This window comes from Lissotriton vulgaris, chromosome 11 (assembly GCF_964263255.1).
Source record: "Lissotriton vulgaris chromosome 11, aLisVul1.2, whole genome shotgun sequence".
Taxonomy (NCBI): Eukaryota; Metazoa; Chordata; class Amphibia; order Caudata; family Salamandridae; genus Lissotriton; species Lissotriton vulgaris.
This window is the reverse complement of record NC_141699.1, coordinates 688,021,043-688,033,927: the sequence shown is the minus strand read 5'-3', so window position 1 is coordinate 688,033,927 and position 12,885 is coordinate 688,021,043.

Below are 12,885 nucleotides of genomic sequence, written 5' to 3'. Positions count from 1 at the left end.
AAATAGATTCATAAGTATTTAGATCCATCAATTCAGAAGGAATATCTATCAACTGAAGATTATTATAAACTGCTCTTGCAGGCATTCTATTTTCATTTAATTTTTTCAAACAATAAGTGCAAATACGCTGATCCAAACTCAAATCAAAAGAATTCTCCACCAACAAATAACTTACAAAATCCTCCCATTCACTATTATTTTCCAATTCACTTTTTGCATATAAATCAACTAACCTAGTCTGAATTTTATAATGAGTCCGTCGACAACACACACAAGTTAAATTAGGCCTCTCACTTGATTTCACCTTAAACTTGATAATTTCCTCATCAAACTTTTCAATACTTGAAATTTGTCCATTATCTTCTGCATTACCATCCATTACTATATCTATTTCTACACTGTCCTCTTTGTTCCCAAAATAACAAAACTCAATTTCTTCACAAATAGTCTTCACATCCACTTCAGATCCATGCAAAAGAGCACTATTTAACTGTTTAAGCTTAAGTGCAGGACTTTTTGCATAATACAACTTCCTCACTAATTTCCTTACGTTATTATGATGCACTGCTAACATCCTAAAATGATGAAAAACACTCCGACAAACTTTTCTAGAAAGACATGCTAGTGAATGCCCTTGCAAACCTGTGCTTTCTCTCACTCTGCAAGGATCTAACTCTTGCAGGATCTTCATTTTTTGTTTGAGACTTTTTTTACTATATGTACGTAAGAAATTTCGAAGCAAATCAATTGATTCCTGTCGCACACTACAAATACTACTGCATTTCCATGTGTACACTGGACCCTTAGTACGTCTCCCTAAAACTTCATCAGCTAACACCTCTTCTGCATCTCTAGATACAAGTTTCTCTTTTTCCATCACACAACTATCTTTCACCTCATATGCACGACCACTGGTGTCAACTGCATGCACCAAATCATTTTCCTGAAAGTAACTCTCCTCATTAAAAAAAGGCTCAGAACTTGAACTATGCATCCATTCACCAGAAAATACTTCACAAAAATTACTCCGATTAATAATTCTTTTCCATCTACTGTTCGATTTGAAAACATCCATTGCCTTATTAAGTATCCTAATTCTATTGATTATTAAAATAAATAATTTTTTCTTAACTTCAAAAGCCTGATCAACAATCTTTTCTACACTTTTCTTTTTCTTGTAAAAAGCAGCTTTTAGTTTACTTTTCTTTTCATTTTTTAGCAAATTTAAAACTACCCTATTGCGAAACATTCGCCTACGAATGTCCCTAAAAACATTTACCCTTCTATTGCTAACCATTCTCTTCTCTCCTGGTCCAATGGAAACATTTTTTGTGGGCTTCTCTTTCCTTTTTAGATTTGTTGACTTTTTCTGTATATTCACATTAGCAATTTCATTTTTTTTCCTACGACATATGTTGCGAAGAAAAGACTTAATTGGCTTACCAGAAGCTTTTCTGGTGTTTTTTGAAGTAGTTGTTGAAGAGGATTCCATAAACTCTGTTGTTGATGTTCTCCTTTTCCGTATGGTATTTTTGATATTTCTTTGCCTTGAAGGCATTTTTGCTTCCTTTTCAGAAGTTGATTTGAATCTGTTGTTCTGTTAAAAAAACACATGAAAGACCACTATTAGCAAACAACAAAGTAATGTTAAAAAGCAAACAATATAAACAATAAATTGCAACATATTTAAGTTTATACAATAGCAACTCATGGCTTTATTTTTAAAGGCCTTGCGCCACCAGTGCATCACTTATTACCCATGTTTAAAGTTTTGCATCGGCTGCACATGGCAATCATAAATAAGGGCCAAATACATATACCAATCAATTGCACCCAAAAATCGATTTTGAATAACATGTAAGAAACACTGCGCAGAACCTATGTACAACCAATCAATATCATCAAACAAAGTCAGGGCCTTATTTATGAAAGCCTTGCGCCACCAGTGCGTCACTTATTACCCATGTTTAAAGTCATGCATCAGTTGCACATGGCAATCATAAATAAGGGCCAAATACATATACCAATCAATTGCACCCCAAAATCGATTTTTCAATAACATGTAAGAAACACGGCGCAGAACCTAAGTACAACCACTCAATATCATCAAACAAAGTCAGGGCCTTATTTATGAAAGCCTTGCGCCACCAGTGCGTCACGTATTACCCATGTTTAAAGTCATGCATCAGCTGCACATGGCAATCATAAATAAGGGCCAAATACATATACCAATCAATTGCACCCAAAAATCGATTTTTGAATAACATGTAAGAAACACTGCGCAGAACCTATGTACAACCAATCAATATCATCAAACAAAGTCAGGGCCTTATTTATGAAAGCCTTGCGCCACCAGTGCGTCACTTATTACCCATGTTTAAAGTCATGCATCAGCTGCACATGGCAATCATAAATAAGGGCCAAATACATATACCAATCAATTGCACCCAAAAATCGATTTTTCAATAACATGTAAGAAACACGGCGCAGAACCTAAGTACAACCACTCAATATCATCAAACAAAGTCAGGGCCTTATTTATGAAAACCTTGCGCCACCAGTGGGTCACTTATTACCCATGTTTAAAGTCATGCATCAGTTGCACATGGCAATCATAAATAAGGGCCAAATACATATACCAATCAATTGCACCCAAAAATCGATTTTTCAATAACATGTAAGAAACACGGCGCAGAACCTAAGTACAACCACTCAATATCATCAAACAAAGTCAGGGCCTTATTTATGAAAGCCTTGCGCCACCAGTGCGTCACTTATTACCCATGTTTAAAGTCATGCATCAGTTGCACATGGCAATCATAAATAAGGGCAAAATACATATACCAATCAATTGCACCAAAAAATCGATTTTTCAATAACATGTAAGAAACACGGCACAGAACCTAAGTACAACCACTCAATATCATCAAACAAAGTCAGGGCCTTATTTATGAAAGCCTTGCGCCACCAGTGCGTCACTTATTACCCATGTTTAAAGTCATGCATCAGCTGCACATGGCAATCATAAATAAGGGCCAAATACATATACCAATCAATTGCACCCAAAAATCGATTTTTGAATAACATGTAAGAAACACTGCGCAGAACCTATGTACAACCAATCAATATCATCAAACAAAGTCAGGGCCTTATTTATGAAAGCCTTGTGCCACCAGTGCGTCACGTATTACCCATGTTTAAAGTCATGCATCAGCTGCACATGGCAATCATAAATAAGGGCCAAATACATATACCAATCAATTGCACCCAAAAATCGATTTTTGAATAACATGTAAGAAACACTGCGCAGAACCTAAGTACAACCACTCAATATCATCAAACAAAGTCAGGGCCTTATTTATGAAAGCCTTGCGCCACCAGTGCGTCACTTATTACCCATGTTTAAAGTCATGCATCAGCTGCACATGGCAATCATAAATAAGGGCCAAATACATATACCAATCAATTGCACCCAAAAATCGATTTTTGAATAACATGTAAGAAACACTGCGCAGAACCTATGTACAACCAATCAATATCATCAAACAAAGTCAGGGCCTTATTTATGAAAGCCTTGCGCCACCAGTGCGTCACGTATTACCCATGTTTAAAGTCATGCATCAGCTGCACATGGCAATCATAAATAAGGGCCAAATACATATACCAATCAATTGCACCCAAAAATCGATTTTTGAATAACATGTAAGAAACACTGCGCAGAACCTATGTACAACCAATCAATATCATCAAACAAAGTCAGGGCCTTATTTATGAAAGCCTTGCGCCACCAGTGCGTCACTTATTACCCATGTTTAAAGTCATGCATCAGCTGCACATGGCAATCATAAATAAGGGCCAAATACATATACCAATCAATTGCACCCAAAAATCGATTTTTCAATAACATGTAAGGAACACTGCACAGAACCTATGTACAACCAATCAATATCATCAAACAAAGTCAGGGCCTCATTTATAAAGGCCTGGCGCCACCAGTGCATCACTTATTACCCATGTTTAAAGTCATGCATCAGCTGCACATGGCAATCATAAATAAGGGCCAAATAAAAATACCATTCATTTGCACCCAAAATCGATTTTTCAATAACATGTAAGAAACACTGCGCAGAACCTAAGTACAACCACTCAATATCATCAAACAAAGTCAGGGCCTTATTTATGAAAGCCTTGCGCCACCAGTGCGTCACTTATTACCCATGTTTAAAGTCATGCATCAGCTGCACATGGCAATCATAAATAAGGGCCAAATACATATACCAATCAATTGCACCCAAAAATCGATTTTTGAATAACATGTAAGAAACACTGTGCAGAACCTATGTACAACCAATCAATATCATCAAACAAAGTCAGGGCCTTATTTATGAAAGCCTTGCGCCACCAGTGCGTCACTTATTACCCATGTTTAAAGTCATGCATCAGCTGCACATGGCATTCATAAATAAGGGCCAAATACATATACCAATCAATTGCACCCAAAAATCGATTTTTGAATAACATGTAAGGAACACTGCACAGAACCTAAGTACAACCACTCAATATCATCAAACAAAGTCAGGGCCTTATTTATGAAAGCCTTGCGCCACCAGTGCGTCACTTATTACCCATGTTTAAAGTCATGCATCAGCTGCACATGGCATTCATAAATAAGGGCCAAATACATATACCAATCAATTGCACCCAAAAATCGATTTTTGAATAACATGTAAGGAACACTGCGCAGAACCTAAGTACAACCACTCAATATCATCAAACAAAGTCAGGGCCTTATTTATGAAAGCCTTGCGCCACCAGTGCGTCACTTATTACCCATGTTTAAAGTCATGCATCAGCTGCACATGGCATTCATAAATAAGGGCCAAATACATATACCAATCAATTGCACCCAAAAATCGATTTTTGAATAACATGTAAGGAACACTGCACAGAACCTAAGTACAACCACTCAATATCATCAAACAAAGTCAGGGCCTCATTTATAAAGGCCTGGCGCCACCAGTGCATCACTTATTACCCATGTTTAAAGTCATGCATCAGTTGCACATGGCAATCATAAATAAGGGCAAAATACATATACCAATCAATTGCACCAAAAAATCGATTTTTCAATAACATGTAAGAAACACGGCACAGAACCTAAGTACAACCACTCAATATCATCAAACAAAGTCAGGGCCTTATTTATGAAAGCCTTGCGCCACCAGTGCGTCACTTATTACCCATGTTTAAAGTCATGCATCAGCTGCACATGGCAATCATAAATAAGGGCCAAATACATATACCAATCAATTGCACCCAAAAATCGATTTTTGAATAACATGTAAGAAACACTGCGCAGAACCTATGTACAACCAATCAATATCATCAAACAAAGTCAGGGCCTTATTTATGAAAGCCTTGTGCCACCAGTGCGTCACGTATTACCCATGTTTAAAGTCATGCATCAGCTGCACATGGCAATCATAAATAAGGGCCAAATACATATACCAATCAATTGCACCCAAAAATCGATTTTTGAATAACATGTAAGAAACACTGCGCAGAACCTAAGTACAACCACTCAATATCATCAAACAAAGTCAGGGCCTTATTTATGAAAGCCTTGCGCCACCAGTGCGTCACTTATTACCCATGTTTAAAGTCATGCATCAGCTGCACATGGCAATCATAAATAAGGGCCAAATACATATACCAATCAATTGCACCCAAAAATCGATTTTTGAATAACATGTAAGAAACACTGCGCAGAACCTATGTACAACCAATCAATATCATCAAACAAAGTCAGGGCCTTATTTATGAAAGCCTTGCGCCACCAGTGCGTCACGTATTACCCATGTTTAAAGTCATGCATCAGCTGCACATGGCAATCATAAATAAGGGCCAAATACATATACCAATCAATTGCACCCAAAAATCGATTTTTGAATAACATGTAAGGAACACTGCGCAGAACCTAAGTACAACCACTCAATATCATCAAACAAAGTCAGGGCCTTATTTATGAAAGCCTTGCGCCACCAGTGCGTCACTTATTACCCATGTTTAAAGTCATGCATCAGCTGCACATGGCATTCATAAATAAGGGCCAAATACATATACCAATCAATTGCACCCAAAAATCGATTTTTGAATAACATGTAAGGAACACTGCACAGAACCTAAGTACAACCACTCAATATCATCAAACAAAGTCAGGGCCTCATTTATAAAGGCCTGGCGCCACCAGTGCATCACTTATTACCCATGTTTAAAGTGATGCATCAACTGCACATGGCAATCATAAAAAAGGCCAAATGCAAATACCATTCATTTGCACCCAAAATCGATTTTTAAATAACATGTAAAAAACACTGCGCAGGACTTATATACTAACATACAATTTCACTTCTAAAACAAAACTATCTGCTTCCAAATATTCTCCATAGAGCAAATAAATCTCTATCTAAATTAAATGAATCATTACTTACCTTTACAAATGCTTTTGGAGATTGAAAACAGTGTCAGACACACACACCAATTTTTCTTTAGCAGAGGAAAAGGTGTGCTCTCAATACACTGAAACCAAGACTGGCATAGAAAATCTCTATCTTTGTACACATATGCCTTAATTCAACCAATGAAAACTCTTCCCTCACTATTTTCAAACCAACACCCATCCCCCTCTCAAACCTTTCTATCTGTTACCATAGCAACTCCCTCCTAACTGAACTGTAAGGTTCAAAAGTTTATCTTACAATGTTGCAAATTAACTCAGCAAGGATGTTTGACCTGTCAATACAGCAGCCTATACAGGGTATTTTTGCTTTTGGTGACTTTTTTTAAACCATTCAAATTGCTTCTTTCACACAACATAACCATACACCCTAACTTTCAGTTTTCAACTATCTGAATCCACCAATCATTGCTTGTGATTCAAGAGCACAGAAACTCCACAATTATTTTTTTGTGAACTCCTACTGTTCCAACTGCCATTTCATTCCCACACTTCATCTGACTGGACCAGAACCTTCTCACATCATGTACTCTGTTTGGGTTATTGGACATAGCTACATCCACTGGGCTCAAAGGTATGCAGCTAGCAGAAATTTTCATAACCTTGATTTATCAAATGTGGAAATCAAGTGGATTGGCCACAGAGGATTAAAATGTCACCAATTGATACCATTGGTGAAAACCTTTTTGCATCTGCCAGAACCTGACCTTATAATTGTGCACTGTGGTGGAAACGATCTAGGCACATTAACTGGGGTAGGTCTGGAAATGCTATTAAAGGACACCTTTCATCAATTGATGATACTTTTTCCCCACACTGCCTTGGTATATTCCAATATATGCCAAAGACAGAAATGGAACTGGTCCAACCAATTTGGTCCACAATTTGAGAAAGCACGGAAACATGTAAATAAATCTGTTTCTGCTTACATGAGAGACTATGGAATGGGTTCATTATACAATAATAACTTGCGTTACAACATGCAAGACATCTACAGAGGAGATGGAGTGCACTTCTCAGATGAGGGGAATAGAATATTCCTCCTGAATTTAAGAATGTGTATTGGAACCTACTTGTAGGTACCTAAATCAACCACAGAACCCAAAAGCTCTTTTCAGAGCTACCCTAACTCTGATCATTCAAAGCGTTTATTTTTTTCTAACTTTTTTCACTATTTTTCACCAAAGTACGCTTTCGGGTACGCTTAAAGGTGCGCGCACCAGGCGCTACCCCCGCGAAAAATTAAAGAATTTTTTTTTTTTTTTTTACGTTTATGAGCCTCCTAAGCCCCCCTCAGAAAACCTAGAGGGTCAAGAAGTCTCTACAGTTCCCCCTTCTATCCATTCCGAACATTGTTTACCCTCCATCTTGTGTCTCGATTGTTCCGAAACACAAAATGGAGGACTCCCGTAACGCTGCCAGTGCGCGTAAAGGAGCGCGCACCCCTAAGCGCTTGTTAAAAAAAGGTGGGAAAGTAATTTACGGAAAACCCAATGGAGACACTTTCATCAAATATAGAATACGCCCTACTACATAGCAGTCCCTACCATTTGCCCAAATTTGGTGAAATTCCATTGAGACATTTAGGCTACAGGCCTGTCTAAATATCCTGAGGTAAATTACATGACAAAAACACACTTGTAATGTTAGAATTTACAACCAATTAAAAAGTTTCTTTCATTTTCTACGATTTTTTCCTGACGTTTGATTGGTTAAGTACAAGAATATATATAAAAGAAGAGAGGGAAACACAGCCATTTTGACTACTGCTTCCTGAAGTACACTTGAAAACAAATTTCACTGACAACTTCAACTAATTTCTCTAAGGTAACTTCTAATTATGGAAATATATTGTACACTTTAAGTTTATTTCTTAAAAAATATTCTGTTAGTGATATGCTATCCCTCTTTAATAGTTAGAGATAGAGATAGACTTCTCTGTAATAGTTATGGATTGAATTAGGCTTCTCTGGTATACTAGCTCTACTAATATAGTTAATTTATATGCAATTTTCAGAAAGAAAATGGAAGGAGAAAATAAGGCAAATGATACTTCTATCAAAGTAAAGGTGGAAAAACCAGAAGATGAAAAAAAAGAAGTTGATTTCATGGATGACTCTTTGGATGAACAGTTTATAGAATGTTTGGAAGAAATTGAATCATGTACATATAATTATGAGGAAATTCCGGACAATATTATGTTAGAAATTTTATTAAATTATGAAAAAGAATCAGAGGAATAAATTTATCTTTAATAATTTCAATTGTTTCAGACAATATTCTTTTTTATATGTAATTCATAAAGTATTACCAAAAATGTTTAAAATATAAAGTGAGACTTATAGTATACTGTTCAACTATTTTTCTGTTACATAGTAAGTTTACTCATAGTTACTACCTTTCTCCCACTATATTATCTCATATGAATATTTTACACCTCATTTTCATAAGTGAGCAGGATAGACTACTCATGATCCCCTAGAAATTCTCAGGGAGTGCTTAAAAGATCTGTTTCTCCTTTCCAGACAGACTATATTATGAATTCCATATACCACAAAAAATACAATAACAACATGCAAGATGTCTACAAAGAAGATGGTGAACATTAAATTTAAGTCTCTTCATTAGTACCTACATGTAGGTACTTACATAAAATAAAAAAATAAAAAAAAAAACAATTAATAAACATACAATTTTTTGAAGTGATTATTTTTCCATAGTACCCTCCTCGATACGCTCCCCGGTGCGCGCACCAGGCGCTTCCCCCGCGAAAATCGGAAAAAAAAAAAAATTTTGAGGCCCCGTGGGGCCCTTTAATGGCCCCCATATCAAACCTAGGGGGTCAGGGGGGGTCTACCCTGCCCCCTTATGGTCAATTCCACCCTTTGTTTTTGCCACCTCTTATGACTAGATTTTACCGATAGACAAGATGGCGGCCGCTCCGGACTGTTTAGAATGTTTACAGACAACTGAGAGCCAATCAGCTTTCTGCGCGCAAGTCGCGTGTCGCGCCTGGAGCGCACTCCGGTGCGCGCACCGGAGAGCGCCTATAGATATATATATTTTTTTGAACCTAAATTACTCAAAATCCACTGGAGCACATATCTTGAGACATAGCAAAGGCACATCGGGCTACCAGTCCCTACAATTTTGCCAAGTTTCGTGGAAATCCATTCAGCCGTTCGGGCTAAAAGTGAAATCGACCGCCCTATGGAAATTAACATGGGGAAAACGCGTTTTGGGACCCCCCTTTTATCTTGGCCCCCGCTTAACGTATCCCCCCCAAACTTTCAGGGAAGGACCAGAACCCCGCGAGGCCATTTTCAGGAAATTTTCAGGCAGATTCGTCAACCGGCGCCAAAGTTATTCCAAATAGAATTTTGAGATTTAACATTGAAAAAAATCCTAACTATAACTACCTACTGGCGACCGCCAGTAGGTAATATATATATATATATATATATATATATATATATATATATATATATATATATATACACTGAAAAAACCATAGGTTTCACACCAGTTATAGTTAGGAATTAGCATTTAAAAAACTTATGTAAAAAATAAATACCCCAAACGACCCTCGTGAGTGCTTTTTTGCCGTAGGATGGAAGTCCTTAGTTACAGAATTTTGAGCGAGTATATATATATATATATATATATATATATATATATTTATATATATATATAGATACATATATATACATATATATATATATATATTCAATGAAAAAACCATAGGTTATAGACCATATATAGTTAGGGATTTGCATTTACAAAACCTTATTTTACTCGCATAAAACCATTGAAATTCCATATATAGTTAGTTGCGCTAACTATATATCGCGCACCCGCAATCCACTGCTGATGATGTCACATATTACATCATTCATGACATGGTCAGTGACATCACTGATGACATCACTGATGACAACTCAAATGACATCCCTGACAACATCACAGATGACATCATTCATGTGTTAATACGATGAACCTCTACAGACTCTGATATAACCTTAGATACACTCAGTGAAAACAGACACTCACAGATTGTCACTCATCCATGGAGTTACTCATACACCTAGACAGTCATGCAAAGAATCAATCACACCTCCAATTCCTCAACTATACAGTTATACACACCTTACTTATTCAAACATATACTAACACATATTTACTCTCTTATACAATCCCTGATACAAGTTCACAATGATCAATACAGCCACTCACACATTCACTGGCTCTTATGCACAGTTATTTATATATGTCAACTCTCACATGTACTGTGTTTTAAATATGTACTTACTTTGACATGTAGCACTGAGATATCCATTCACTCACCAATACACTCATGCACACAGTCAACCGCCCATACAGCTGTTTCCACATGCACTTTTGAACCCATACATCTAGTGTATCAACTGCTCACACATCTATGCACAGAGTCATACACCTCCCAGCCACCCACACACACACTCAGTCTCCCATACAAATACTTGGGCAACCAATCAATAATCCATATAGTTACTCATATAGCTACTGATCAACACATGCAGCAGTTTACAGAACAACAGACATAATGATGCACAAATTAAGACAGTTTAGTCACTAACCCATGCACTCAGTGAGACACATTTAATCACTCACTCATACAGTCAGTCATGCACCTACTAAATCCTTCATCCAGACACTTATACATCCACTCATTCTTCAATATGTAAGACATATTTTAACTTTACAGAAACATACAAACACTGGATGATGTCATCAGTGATGTCATCAGTGATGTCACTGACCATGTCATGAATGATGTAATATGTGACATCATCAGCAGTGGATTGCGGGTGCGCGATATATAGTTAGCGCAACTAACTATATATGGAATTTCAATGGTTTTATGCGAGTAAAATAAGGTTTTGTAAATGCAAATCCCTAACTATATATGGTCTATAACCTATGGTTTTTTCATTGAATTTCAATGGTTTTTTAAATGCAAATTTCTAACTATATATGGTCTATAACCTATGGTTTTTTCTGTGAATTTCATTGGTTTTTTAAAAGCTAACATCTGTAGCTGGGGTAGGTCTGGAAATGCTTTTAAAGGACACCTTTGAGCAATTAATGGCACTTTTTCCTCAAACTGCCTTGGTATATTCCAATATATGCCAAAGACAGAAATGGAGGTGGTCCAACCAATTTTGTCCACAAATTGAGAAAGCGAGGAAGCATGTAAACAAATCTGTTTCAGCTTACATGAGAGACCATGGAATGGGCTCTCTGTACAACAATAACTTGCGTTACTACATGCAAGATATCTACAGAGGAGATGGAGTTCACTTCTCAGATGAGGGCAACAGAATTTTCATTCTGAATTTAAGACTGTGCATTGGTACCTACTTATAAGTACCTAAATGTACCATAAACCCAAAAGCTCTTCTCAGAGCTACCCTACATCTGATCACTCACAATTATTATTTTTCTCTAACTTTTTTCACTAATTTTCCACAAAATTCGCTCCCCGGAGCGCTACCCGGTTCGCTAACCGAAAGCTAACCTCGCGGAATTTTTTAAAAAAAAGTTTTTTTTTCCGCACATATAAGCCTCCTCAGCCACGCTCAGAAAACCTAGGGGGTCAAGATAAGTCTACCATGACCCCTTCTACCCATTCTAAACATTATTTGCCCTCCATCTTGTATCTTAATGCGACCGAAACACAAAATGGTGGACTCCCGTGACGCTTAAGGTTCGCTAACCGGGCCGCTTCCCGGAAAGCGGTCCTAAAAAAAGGCGGGAAAGTAATTTACAGAAAAACGACTAGAGACACTCTCACCAAATATAGATTAGCTCATACTACATAACAATCCCTTCCATTCTCACAAATTTCATTGAAATTCCATTTAGCCATTTAGCCTGTAGACCTCTCCAAATACCGTGAGGTAAATTACTTCACAAAACACATCTGAATTGTTGGAATTGACAACCAATGAAAATGTTACTTTCCTTTTCTACTTTTATTACCTGACATTTGATTGGTTATATACCTGTATATATATAAAGGGAGAGAAGGAAACACAGCCATTTTGACTACTACTTGTTGTTGTATATATCATTTAGAATATCACTAATAACATCAACTTGTTTCTAAAGGTAAGTTGTTATTTTTAAAACTGAAGTATATTGTGCACTATAAGTAAATATGGTAAACTTTTTCAGATAGTTATATACTATCCCTCTGTAAGAGTTAGACATTGAGAAAGGCTTCTTTATTATAATTATGGACTGATTTAGGTTTCTGTGGTATAATTATGAATTTACTTAGGCTTCTTCACAGGCACTTTTTAATAGTACTACTTCACGCCTGAAAC